The sequence below is a fragment of the Mustela nigripes genome, chromosome 18 (genome assembly GCF_022355385.1).
Source record: "Mustela nigripes isolate SB6536 chromosome 18, MUSNIG.SB6536, whole genome shotgun sequence".
Taxonomy (NCBI): domain Eukaryota; kingdom Metazoa; phylum Chordata; class Mammalia; order Carnivora; family Mustelidae; genus Mustela; species Mustela nigripes.
The window spans coordinates 13,599,561-13,609,863 of NC_081574.1; positions in this window are offsets into that span (position 1 = coordinate 13,599,561).

Genomic DNA, 10,303 nt, shown 5'->3' on the forward strand with positions numbered 1-10,303 from the left:
GCCAGCCCGGCCAGCCCCGGCCAGGGCAGAGCCTTCCAGCCGGGGTGGCCTCCGGGAGAGCGCGCTTTTCCCTCCAGTCCAGGTGGGGGAGATGGAAAGAGGCAGGACCAGCCGCCTGCCGTGAAGGTAAAGAAGATGAAACGCTGACTGCAAAGCACAGCAGAAAACGCCGCACAAAACCCGGCCCGAGTGGGCGGAAAACTGTCGCTGTCGGGAGGAGGGAGGAAAGGCTGGGGACCACCGGCCGCCGGCTTACCAGCCCACGCGTGCAGCTTCCGGCCCTCGCCGCGGCCCCAGTGCCCACCGCCCGAGGCGGGACCCCCAGCGGCCAGGCCGGGGGGGGGGGCAGCCGGGGGCTCTGCGCTGGGGCCTCGCCCCTCCCCCAGATCCCCTGAGCCCGGGCGGGGTTTGAACTCGCGCCGCCCTGGCCGCTCGCAGACCCGCACGGACCTGGGTGCCCGGCGCTGCCCTCCAGCGGGCACCCAGCAGCCCGCGCTTCGCTACCGGCTGGCTCCCACCCAGCCAAAGCCGGGAAATCGCGCTCCTTAATCCTCGACGTGTTAATTATTCAACACTGAGTGTGTGTGTGTGTGTGTGTGTGTGCGTGTGTGTGCGCGCGTGTGTTTAATTTCCTTTATTAAAAAAAGCACACCGGGCCCACTGGGACGACAGAGCCGAACGAGGCTGGAAGGACACCCGGGAGGCTTCACTCTGAGAATCAGCCAGCGGGGGAAGAAGTCGGCGACCGCGAGATTCGAGGGGCAACAGAGACTCCTAGCGATCCGAGTGAGCGCCGGATCCCCCGCACCTCCGGCCTCGGCTCTGGGCTCGGCCTTCTCGGGGCCCGCCCCGCCCAGCCCTCCCAGCAGGCCTGGCCTTCCTGGGTTGCCTCGCCCCGGGCAGAGCTGGAGGCCGCTTCTCAGCCCCTGGGGCAGCCCCGCCGGCTGCATTGGGCCGATGGACAAGGGGAGCCAGACACGCGCATCTAAGGTTCCCTACTTAAATACTCGGTGCCAGACACAGTTCTAAACTCTCTATTACCTCTGTTACACCTTACCTCACACCCGGGGGCGGGGGCCGGGGGCGGTCTGTTGCTATACCCATTTCACAGGTGAGGAAATGGATGCACAGAAGGAACTGGCCTAAGCTCTGGCAGTCTCAGACTCTGAGGGCCGCGCCCCTAGCGATGCCCCGCCCACTCGGCCTTTAGCTCCGCCTACGGGAGGAATCGGAGGGGTCCCGGCCCCCACCCCACCCCTCAAACCCCTCAGGTCTTCCACCACGGCTTCCAGATGGATCCAACTTGAAACGGGAGCAGTGGAATCAGAAACATGCGTGACAGGGGCATCTGCGTGGCTCAAAGCAATTTTATTCAAAGCCCTATGGCCTTTGAGCCCGTCATGTCACACAAGTAGATTTATTTATTTATTATTTTTTTTTACAAGTAGATTTATTTTTAAACAATGTCTGAGTTAAAGGTGGGGCCAAGCGGCGCCTGGGTGGCTCAGAAGGTTAACCATCTGCCTTTGGCTCAGTTCATGATTTCAGGGTCCTGGGATCAAGTCCTGCATTGGGCTCCCTGCTTGGAAGTGAGTTTGCTGCTCTCTCTCTCTCTCAAGTAAATAAATGGAAGGAAGAAGGAAGAAAGGAAGGAAGGCTTTTTTTTTTTTTTTTTTTTAGTGTTTTGTTGTTTTGTTTTGTTTTTTTAGAGAAATTGAGAAGAGAAAGCTGTTTCTAATCGTGATACAAAATCCAAGAAACATGGGGGGGTGGGTGGTTGACAGGCCCGAATAGATAAGAAATCTGAAAATCTATTTAGCTATAAAACTGAAAACCTGCAAAAATATTCAAGCTGCTTGTTAGGAATGAATGGCTACATTTACAAATAGTCCAAAAATTCTTCATGGTAAGAGATGTAAACCAAAAATGCATGATAAGCAAACGAAAAAGGTGTTCGAATTCATTGACCAATTTTTCACCTGTAAAGTATGCAACCATGAGTTCACAGAAGTATCTCCATTTTCAATTCTACACCTCAGGCCTCAAGCAAGTGTTCTTGCTTTCCATAGTTTTTTTTTTTTTTTTAAGATTTTATTTACTTGTCAGAGAGAGAGCACGTGAGCACAAGCAGGGGGAGCGCCAGGCAAAGGGAGAAGCAGGCTCCCTGTTGAGCAGGGAGTCCCATGTGAGATTCGATCCCAGGACTCTGGGATCATGACCTGAGCCTAAGGCAGGCACTTAACAGACTGAGCTGCCCAGGCATCTCGCTTTCTCTAGTTCTAATTGCTCTCTCCGGCTTGCAAGACCCAGCTCCTGGTGTCCTCATTATAGTTACTTGTTTAATCAATCCCTTTGCCTGTATTAAATTTCCCACTGCCCGCTGCCTCCACTCTACCACTGCCTGGTCTCTGATTCCCTGGGCTGCCCATGCCTCCACTGCCCCCTGCAGGGATGTCCCTTTACCCCTAGGGAGTGCTAACACCCTGCTCTATTATGGCCCTCCCCACCACACACATGCGGACATCTACCTCCCCCAGCTTGGACCCTGCACTCCCCACAGGTCATACCCCAATCCGGATGCCTACCCTTCTTGACCCCAGCTTATTTATTTTTTTCAAAGATTTTATTTGTCTATTTGACATAGAGAAGTTGCACAAGCAGGGGAAGTGGCAGAGGGAGAGGGAGAAGCAGGCTTCCCGCTGAGCAGGGGGCCCTATGCAGGACTCAATCCCAGGACCCTGAGATCATGACGTGAGCCAAAGGCAGATGGTTAACTTACTGAGCTATCCAGGCACCCCTTGGCCCCAATTTTAATTCAGACATTGTTTAAATATAAACCTACTTGTAAAAAAATAATCAATCAATCAATCTACTTGTGTGAAATAATGAGCTCAAAGGCCAGAGAGCTTTAAGTCAGATTGCTTTCCTAAAGGGTAGTGCCAGTTTACAACGCTAAGAATCACATTCGAGTGCCTGTTTAACTGCACCTTTCCTGGCATTGGGTATTACCCATTTTTCCAACTTCTTTCCCTTTTGGTTTCCTCCCATAATTGGTGTGCCAAAGACAGAGACAGAATCCTAGAACTGTTTATGAAGGCATCTCATGTATCCACCCAAGTTAGGTGGCTCTGTCTCTAAACACTCTGAGACAGATGCGTTTTGATCTGATTAGTTGGTAAGCTGTGTACTGTACCATCGGTAGAGACAACACGTTTCTTTAGTGAGCTCCTGCTTCCCCCATTCAAAAAGTAGGATTATGCACCAGTATGATGTGCTGGATTTTGCAGGGATTTGCAAAGATGTAACAGTTGCAGCCTCTGCCCTCAAAGACCTTGTATTTTTTTTAAGCTTTTATTTATTTTTCTTAGTAATCTCTACACCCACCATGGGGTGTAGAGACCCCATGGTTGTGAGGTAACTCACGACCTCAAGATCAGGAGTCACACACTCTGCCAACTGAGCCAGCCAGTCTCCAGAAAGAGCTTGTGTTTTTGACAAGGGCAATTACTCTGATGGTATTATGAACTCAGCATTCATGTAATAAATGACTTCAATTCTCTGGGTCTCTGATTCCTCAACTGGAAAGTGGTATATCCAATCCTCTGCATGACTTCATCATCACACCCTGTCCTTCACCCTGATTCCTCCTCCCCACCACAAGCCTTGTGCTCTGAGCAGACTAGTTCCTGTCCTCCAGGGGCACACACATGTGCAGTCACTACCACCGATGGAATGTCTCATTCTTGATTTTCAGGCCTCAAGCAGCCGCCAGGCATCCACGATCTCATTCAACTCTCACAACTTTATTAAGGTCATTATTTTAATCCCCACTTTTTAGGTTTGAACGATTTAAAATTTAGATGTTCCAATACGAAGACTTAAAAAGGGTCTTGCCAACGATCCTAAAAAAGGAACCAAAAGTTGAGTCTTCCATTGCCGTAGGCAACCTCATTGCACTGCCTCCTTTCTTACCTGTTTCCTGCTCAGCTTCCCTCCGCGACTCCCCTCTCCTTCCTCTTGGATTATCTAAATGCTATCCATCCATCAGGGTCCTGCTGAAAGTCCCATGGAGTCCCCCATCCTCCCAGGCTGAGATGTCGTTGAGGAAGCTGAAGCACAGCCTCTGACCGACTCTCCAAGGTCATCTGACAAAAATGTCTGATGAAGATGGAAAGGATTCTCCAAGAAAAATTCCTGAATCCCACGCAGATTTCTAATGACTCTCTTGTCCTGTTGGGTAGAAACTCTTTTACAGTCAATGTCCACCTTATTCCCTGAGCTTTATAAAGTCCTCCTGGCTAAAGGCCACTATGAACTCCAGGTCTGCAGGAGACAGAAGGGGTGGGTATGTATGCCGAAGGGAAATTAATTGAACACTTGCCAGAGGAAGGAGGTGGATCAGCAAAATGTGCCTACTGGTTGAAGAAAAGCCCTCACAGTTGTGGGCACAGAGCCCTCTCCCCTGCCAGCCTCGGTGCTTAATAGTGTTGTGCTCTTTGTCACCTTCATCATGGGAAGAGCCAAGGAGCCACTCCACCGACCTGCCACAATTCCTGCCCTTGCAGATTACCTGTTGCTCAAGCTCATGGGCTCAGAATTGGTGTAGGTCTGCGGTGAGGCGGCCCGTACTCTCAGAGTCGCATGGCAGCCTCTACGAGGTCAATTTGTGGCTTCAGTTGAAGCCAGATCCTGCACAGAGGTCCACCTTAGTTGGCTCAACATCTCACTTCCTTGCTGCCGACCTCAAAGGAAATTGGCTGGACTGCCCGGGCCTCATGACTTTTCATTTCTAGCCCTTTTGAAGCTCCGTGAAAGACAAGAAAAGGAAGCTGAGACTCATTCCAATCACAATCATCTACCCGCAACAGGAAGAATAATAACAGGGATTGGCTCTGTGCTTGTAGAGCAGGGCCATGAGCTTGCGGCCTCCCAGAAGCTTTGACTTATTGGCCGCGGGAATGTCACCAGCACTCCTCCCTTCACTGAGAGAATTCCTCCTGCTCCCAAATAAAGAGCCAGAAATTCTACCCTTTGGTCTTCTTACCCTCTTCTCTGCCCTCCTGGAAGATGTAGGGATCCAACTACGGACAGCCTCTCTTTCATCTGTAAGCTGGGCCATGGCTGAAAGGCAGTAGTCCTAATGTTGGGATGAAGAAAGAAAGGCAGGAGGGCTCAACTCTGGTGACTGTCCCCACGTAGCCCTAACCTAAGCAGATGGAGACAAAAACTAAGAAGCAGAATGAGAAAATACAGGTAAACACACCCCAGCTGTGGCAGTTTGAAAACATGGCCCCAGAGTCTTTGATTTTCCTGTCAAGAGGTGGGGTGTCTGTTTTCTTCTCGTGAACTTGAGCTCTGCACCTGTTTAAACAGTTGAGTACAGTGGACTCAAAACCAACCAAACAACCAAAAAACCAACAAACAAAAAACTTCTGTGCTGGTTTCCTAGCCCCAGCCCTAAGACACTGGTAATAATCCCCTCCTGGCTCTGGGGAACCCAACCATCAGACTGTCCAAGGACATCCAAACAGATCATGGAGAGGCCCACGGGGACAGAAGCCAAGTACCCTGGCCCTCAGCGCAGCCCAAGTTCTCAGCCAACAGCTAATTCCAATCTCCAGCGGTGTGAGGAAGCCATCTCGTACTCGGGTCCTCCAGCCACCCCCTTTCCCCATGGAGTTGCCCCAGCTGATCCCATATGGAGTAGATGGGAGCCATCTCCTACACCCTGATCCCTCTCAAAACTGCAGGACCCACCGGGTACCTCTGTGAAGCCTCAGATGGTTAGTTACGTAGCAATGGGTAACCAGAAGACCATGCCCATGCCCAGGGAGGAATGCTGACTGGCCCTGGCCCCCGCCCAGGAAGTGGCCACTAATCAGCCTCCCACACGGGTGGCGATGTGGGGTCTGTGGGATCAGATCCAGACACTGGTCAGAGTGGAAACGACACTGCTCGGCTTTCACACACATCCCAACCCTCTCTCCCCCCATCCCCTACCTGTGTCCTTTGATCTTGGGAACCTACCCTATATTCGGGACACTAGCCAGCATCACTCTAACTTAGTAAAAACACATGGGGATCAAGGACTCCAGTCACTTTGTTTCCTAGACTCAAGTCTTTACCCCATGTTGTTGTGGGGACTTTGACACTCCCCCGCACAATGCTTTATGGAAAATAGATGCTGTTCCAGGACCAACATAGGGGTGAGAGCAACGAGGTGAGGGCTCAGGAGCGAACTCAAGGAAAGTGAGTCACAGGAGTCAAGAGAGGACCAAGTTCAAGGAGATCGGGATGATAGGTACCAAATATAACGGAAAAAAGATAAAAAGCATCTCCTGGATTCGGGATGATGGGTAAAGTCAGTTCTAGTGGAGCCAAAGGGACAAAAATTAAATCAAGGTGGATTGGAGTAAGAAAGCGGGAGGAAGTCGAGGCAGTGCTCACAGGGAAGTCCATCCCCGAGTTTGTTGAGAAGGGAAGGCTTGAGCGGACCCTAGGGACGCCTGGGTGGCTCAGTCAGTTAGGCGTCTCCCCTCAGCTGTGTTCAGGATCCCGGAGTCCTGGGATCCAGTCCCTGCTTCTCCCTCTGCCCGCCCTCGCTTGTTCTCGCTCTCTCTCCCTATCTCTCTCTCAAATAAATAATCTTCAGAAAAGAGAGAGAAAGACGGGCAGTAAGACTAGAGGGAAAGTAGAGGGCTAATAGGTACTTCTTGTTTTTAATAGTCTGGTTTTTAAGATGGGGATTGCCAAGCAAGGTTATTCAAGAGCGCAGGGGAGGGGAGGGCATGACCACTAAGGCCTGGGAGGTGGAAGGGGCTGGGGCTGGGGCTGGGAATGCAGAAGTCCATCCGTGGTGCCACCACCCCCCCAACTGGAGATACCAGGACCACCTAGGAAGGAAAGGTGAGTGTGGTTTCACTCTCAGCGCTTTCTGTGCAGGAGGGGGGCTGAAGGACAGCAAGCTGCAAAGCGCGGACGCAGGCGACATGCCTGGACGCTGCGAGTGACGCTGTCCGTGCAGGAAGATGCATAAAAGATGGAAAAAATCACGTTTTCCAACTAAAACCATCTTGTCTAAATACGCTTTTATTCCTTCCTTATATAAGAGGGACAGTCCACATTACAAGCGGCTTTGGGAGGCAAGCTGGCCCCACTGCCCTCCCCCTCCGAGTCCCCTCGCGCATGGGCCTCTGTGACTGACTTGCCCCAGCGAGACCCGAGCGGAGAAACCCGACGCCCCGGGCCTCGGCCGCCATCCCGGCTCCTCGGCGCCACCCAGTGGCCGCGGCGCGGAAGCTCACGCGAGCGCGGAGGGGCTCGGGCGGAAAACCACCCTTTGTCTTCAGAAGGTGCTTTTCCTGCCAAAGCAAACCGCCCGCGTGTCCCAGCTACTGCGAGAGCCATCCTGGGAAACAAAGCCCTGATTTTTTTATAGCAACAGTGGAAACCAGACCCCGCTTCCTTCCTCCAGGATTAGGGCTTTATTGATGCTGGCGGAATAGGTCATCTTGTTCCAGAGTTGACCCGCACACATCCATACTCTGAGAGCGAGGGAGGAGACAGCTTTAAGCTCCCCCCGGGGGTGGGGTGGGGTGGGGGGGTTATCAAAGCTTTTTCTGTCCGGGTTACCAAACAGTTACAAAGGACTCTCAGATGGGTGTTTCTTTCTTTTCTTTTTTCTTTTTTTTTTAAACGAATCAATTTTTTTAAAGATATTATTTATTTGTCAGAGAGAAAGAGAGCGAGAGAGCGCGCACAAGCTGGGGAGAGGCAGGCAGAGGCAGAGGGAGAAGCAGGCTCCTGGCTTAGCAGGGAGCCCCAAGTGGGACTCGATCCCAGGACCCTGGGGTCATGACCCGAGTGAAGGCAGACACAACTGACTGAACCGCCCACGGTGGGGGGGGGGGGTCTCTAGATGGGTGTTTCTTTTCTTTCCTTCCTTCCTCTCTTCCTCTTTCTTTCTTTTTCTTTCTTTCCTTCTTTCTTTTCATTCCTCCCTTTGCCACCCAGGGTCCCTAGATGAGTGTTTCTTTTCTTTCCTTTTTCTTCTTTCTTTTTTTCTTTTCTTTCCTTTCTTCCTTTTCTTTCTCCCTTTTGCCACGCAGGCGGCCCCAGATGAGTATTTCTTTCCTTTTCTCCCTTCCTTCCTTTCTCTCCCTTTCGCTCTCTTAAGTTTCTGAACTTAGCCCATCACGGTCCCTGCCAACAGTCACTCGTGCCCAAGCCAACCTGGTCCCTAAGGACTGTCACCCCTATCCTCCCCACCAACAGCCCCCGGAGTGTAGGCTCTGGCCTGCCTAGGGGACTCCTCTGAAGGGTTCAGAATATGTCAGTCTGGCATAAGGATTATTTGCAGCTAAAGGTAGTTGACAATCAACCAATGCAGGATGAGTTCTCTGCCCTCCCCTTAACTGCCTGAAAGCAGGGCACAAATTTGCTTCTGTGAAGGTGGCAGAACTATTCCCCTCTCTTGTCCCAGGATGAGGAGAACAACTCAGGAGAACAGCTTACAGGAGGCGGAGGCCAACACCAAGACAGTCTGTGTGAACAAACCTCATCTTCCGTGATTTTCTATCACCCTCCCGTAATGTATCAGCCCCGACCGCCTTCCTTCATCCAGTCGCCTGTCTACAACTTCTCTCCCTGTGTTAAAATGGTATGTAAGTCCCCAAGTCTAACCACATCTTTAGGGTTTTCACTTCTTTCCTGTGAAGCCAGGCGCACATAACATTTAAGATATATTTTTAAAATTCACACCTTTTCTCCTGTTAACACGCCTCTCATCCACTTAATTTACAGTCCTCAGCCACTAAGTCTAAGAGGGTAGAGGGAAAAAAAAATTCTTTCTTTCACCAACCCCTCGCAGCCAAGCCCTCTGAGTTCCTTGGCTTCCTGGGCTGGTTGTAGGGAGGGGGCGGGGCTTGGATGAAGGGCGGGGCTTGGGTGAGGGGGCGGGGCTTGGGAGGGCGGGGAGGGTCTTGGTGTGGGGTGATGGGTCAGTGCCAGTCTTTATGACTTGCAGAATCTACTCCAATCTCTATTCCATTGGCAGCCTTAAGGGAACTTCTCCAAGTTTCTGGTCACACTGGCACCTTCCCCCTCACCCCCCCAAAGACCTCAGTCTCTGTCCCGTGCCCTCAAGAAACATCTCCCACGCTCCCCGGCATGAGGCAAGAAAGCGAAAGTGTTTAGGGTTTCTTTTCCTTTGGTGCCCACAGTTCTTTGTCAGGCCGCTTCGAAGAATGAAGATTTGGACGAGACCCACGGGTGGGCAACAAAGCAAGATTTATCGAGTGATAGTAAAGTGACAGCACAAAGGAGGGAGGCGACCCAAGAGGGTTGCCACTGAAGTTTCTTTTATTATTATTATTATTATTACACATCTTTTATTTAAATTCAATAAATTAACATCTAGTGTCTTAGTTTCAGAGGCAGAGTTCAGTGACTCATCCATTGCGTGTAACACCCAGCGCTCACTACATCACCCTGTTACCCCAGCCCCCCCACCCACTTCCCCAGCGACCCTCAGTTTGTTTCCTATGATCAAGAGTTTCTGAGTCCAGGGGTTTTCCGGGCTTCTCTTCTCAGTGGGCTGTTCTAACCTGATTCACCCTCGCTGCACCTGTCATCCCAAGGGGATTTTATCATCTCCCCACCTTGTGGGAAAGGGTGGACGGCTCCTTCCAGGGCGATGTAAAATCCTTTTAAGGGTGGTTTCCTCTCAGGGTGGGAGCGGGGTGGTCCCTGCCTGCCTTTCTTCGAACTGCCCTTCATCAAAAACTTCGTGGCAGAGGGGAAAGAACCCAGGAGAATGACAACAGGAAAAACACAGGTGAATGTCTCCATCATTCGTCGGGTCAAACAGGAGCGTGTGTTCAGTGAGAGGCCGTGTCCCGCGTGCAGGAGGCTGGCTTTGGGACAGAATTGCCCTGCTGTTCGTGCTTTGGGTGTGGCCCGATCACCGTCCTCTGGTCTTAGCTACCCACCTGGCTCTGGCCTCTGGCGCCCCTGGGGCTCTCTGCTCTTGAAGGAAACATCAGTGGGTTTCTCACCTATGACTAAGCAGGTTGGGGAGGGTGGGGGCGAGAAAGGTCGCAGACATTCAGTGGCTACATTCCCAAACCAACTCTCTGGTGTGCAGTAATGCCTTGTGTCAGAAAAACACCAATTCCCAAAGGTGCCTGTGTCACAAAAGAGCTTCGTGCCTGCCCAAGGCACAGGGGGCAGAAAGGCGCACTGTGCAATTTTCTGCCCTCAGACTTGCCTTCTCTCCATCTCTTCCAACCTCCAGCAGTGGGCT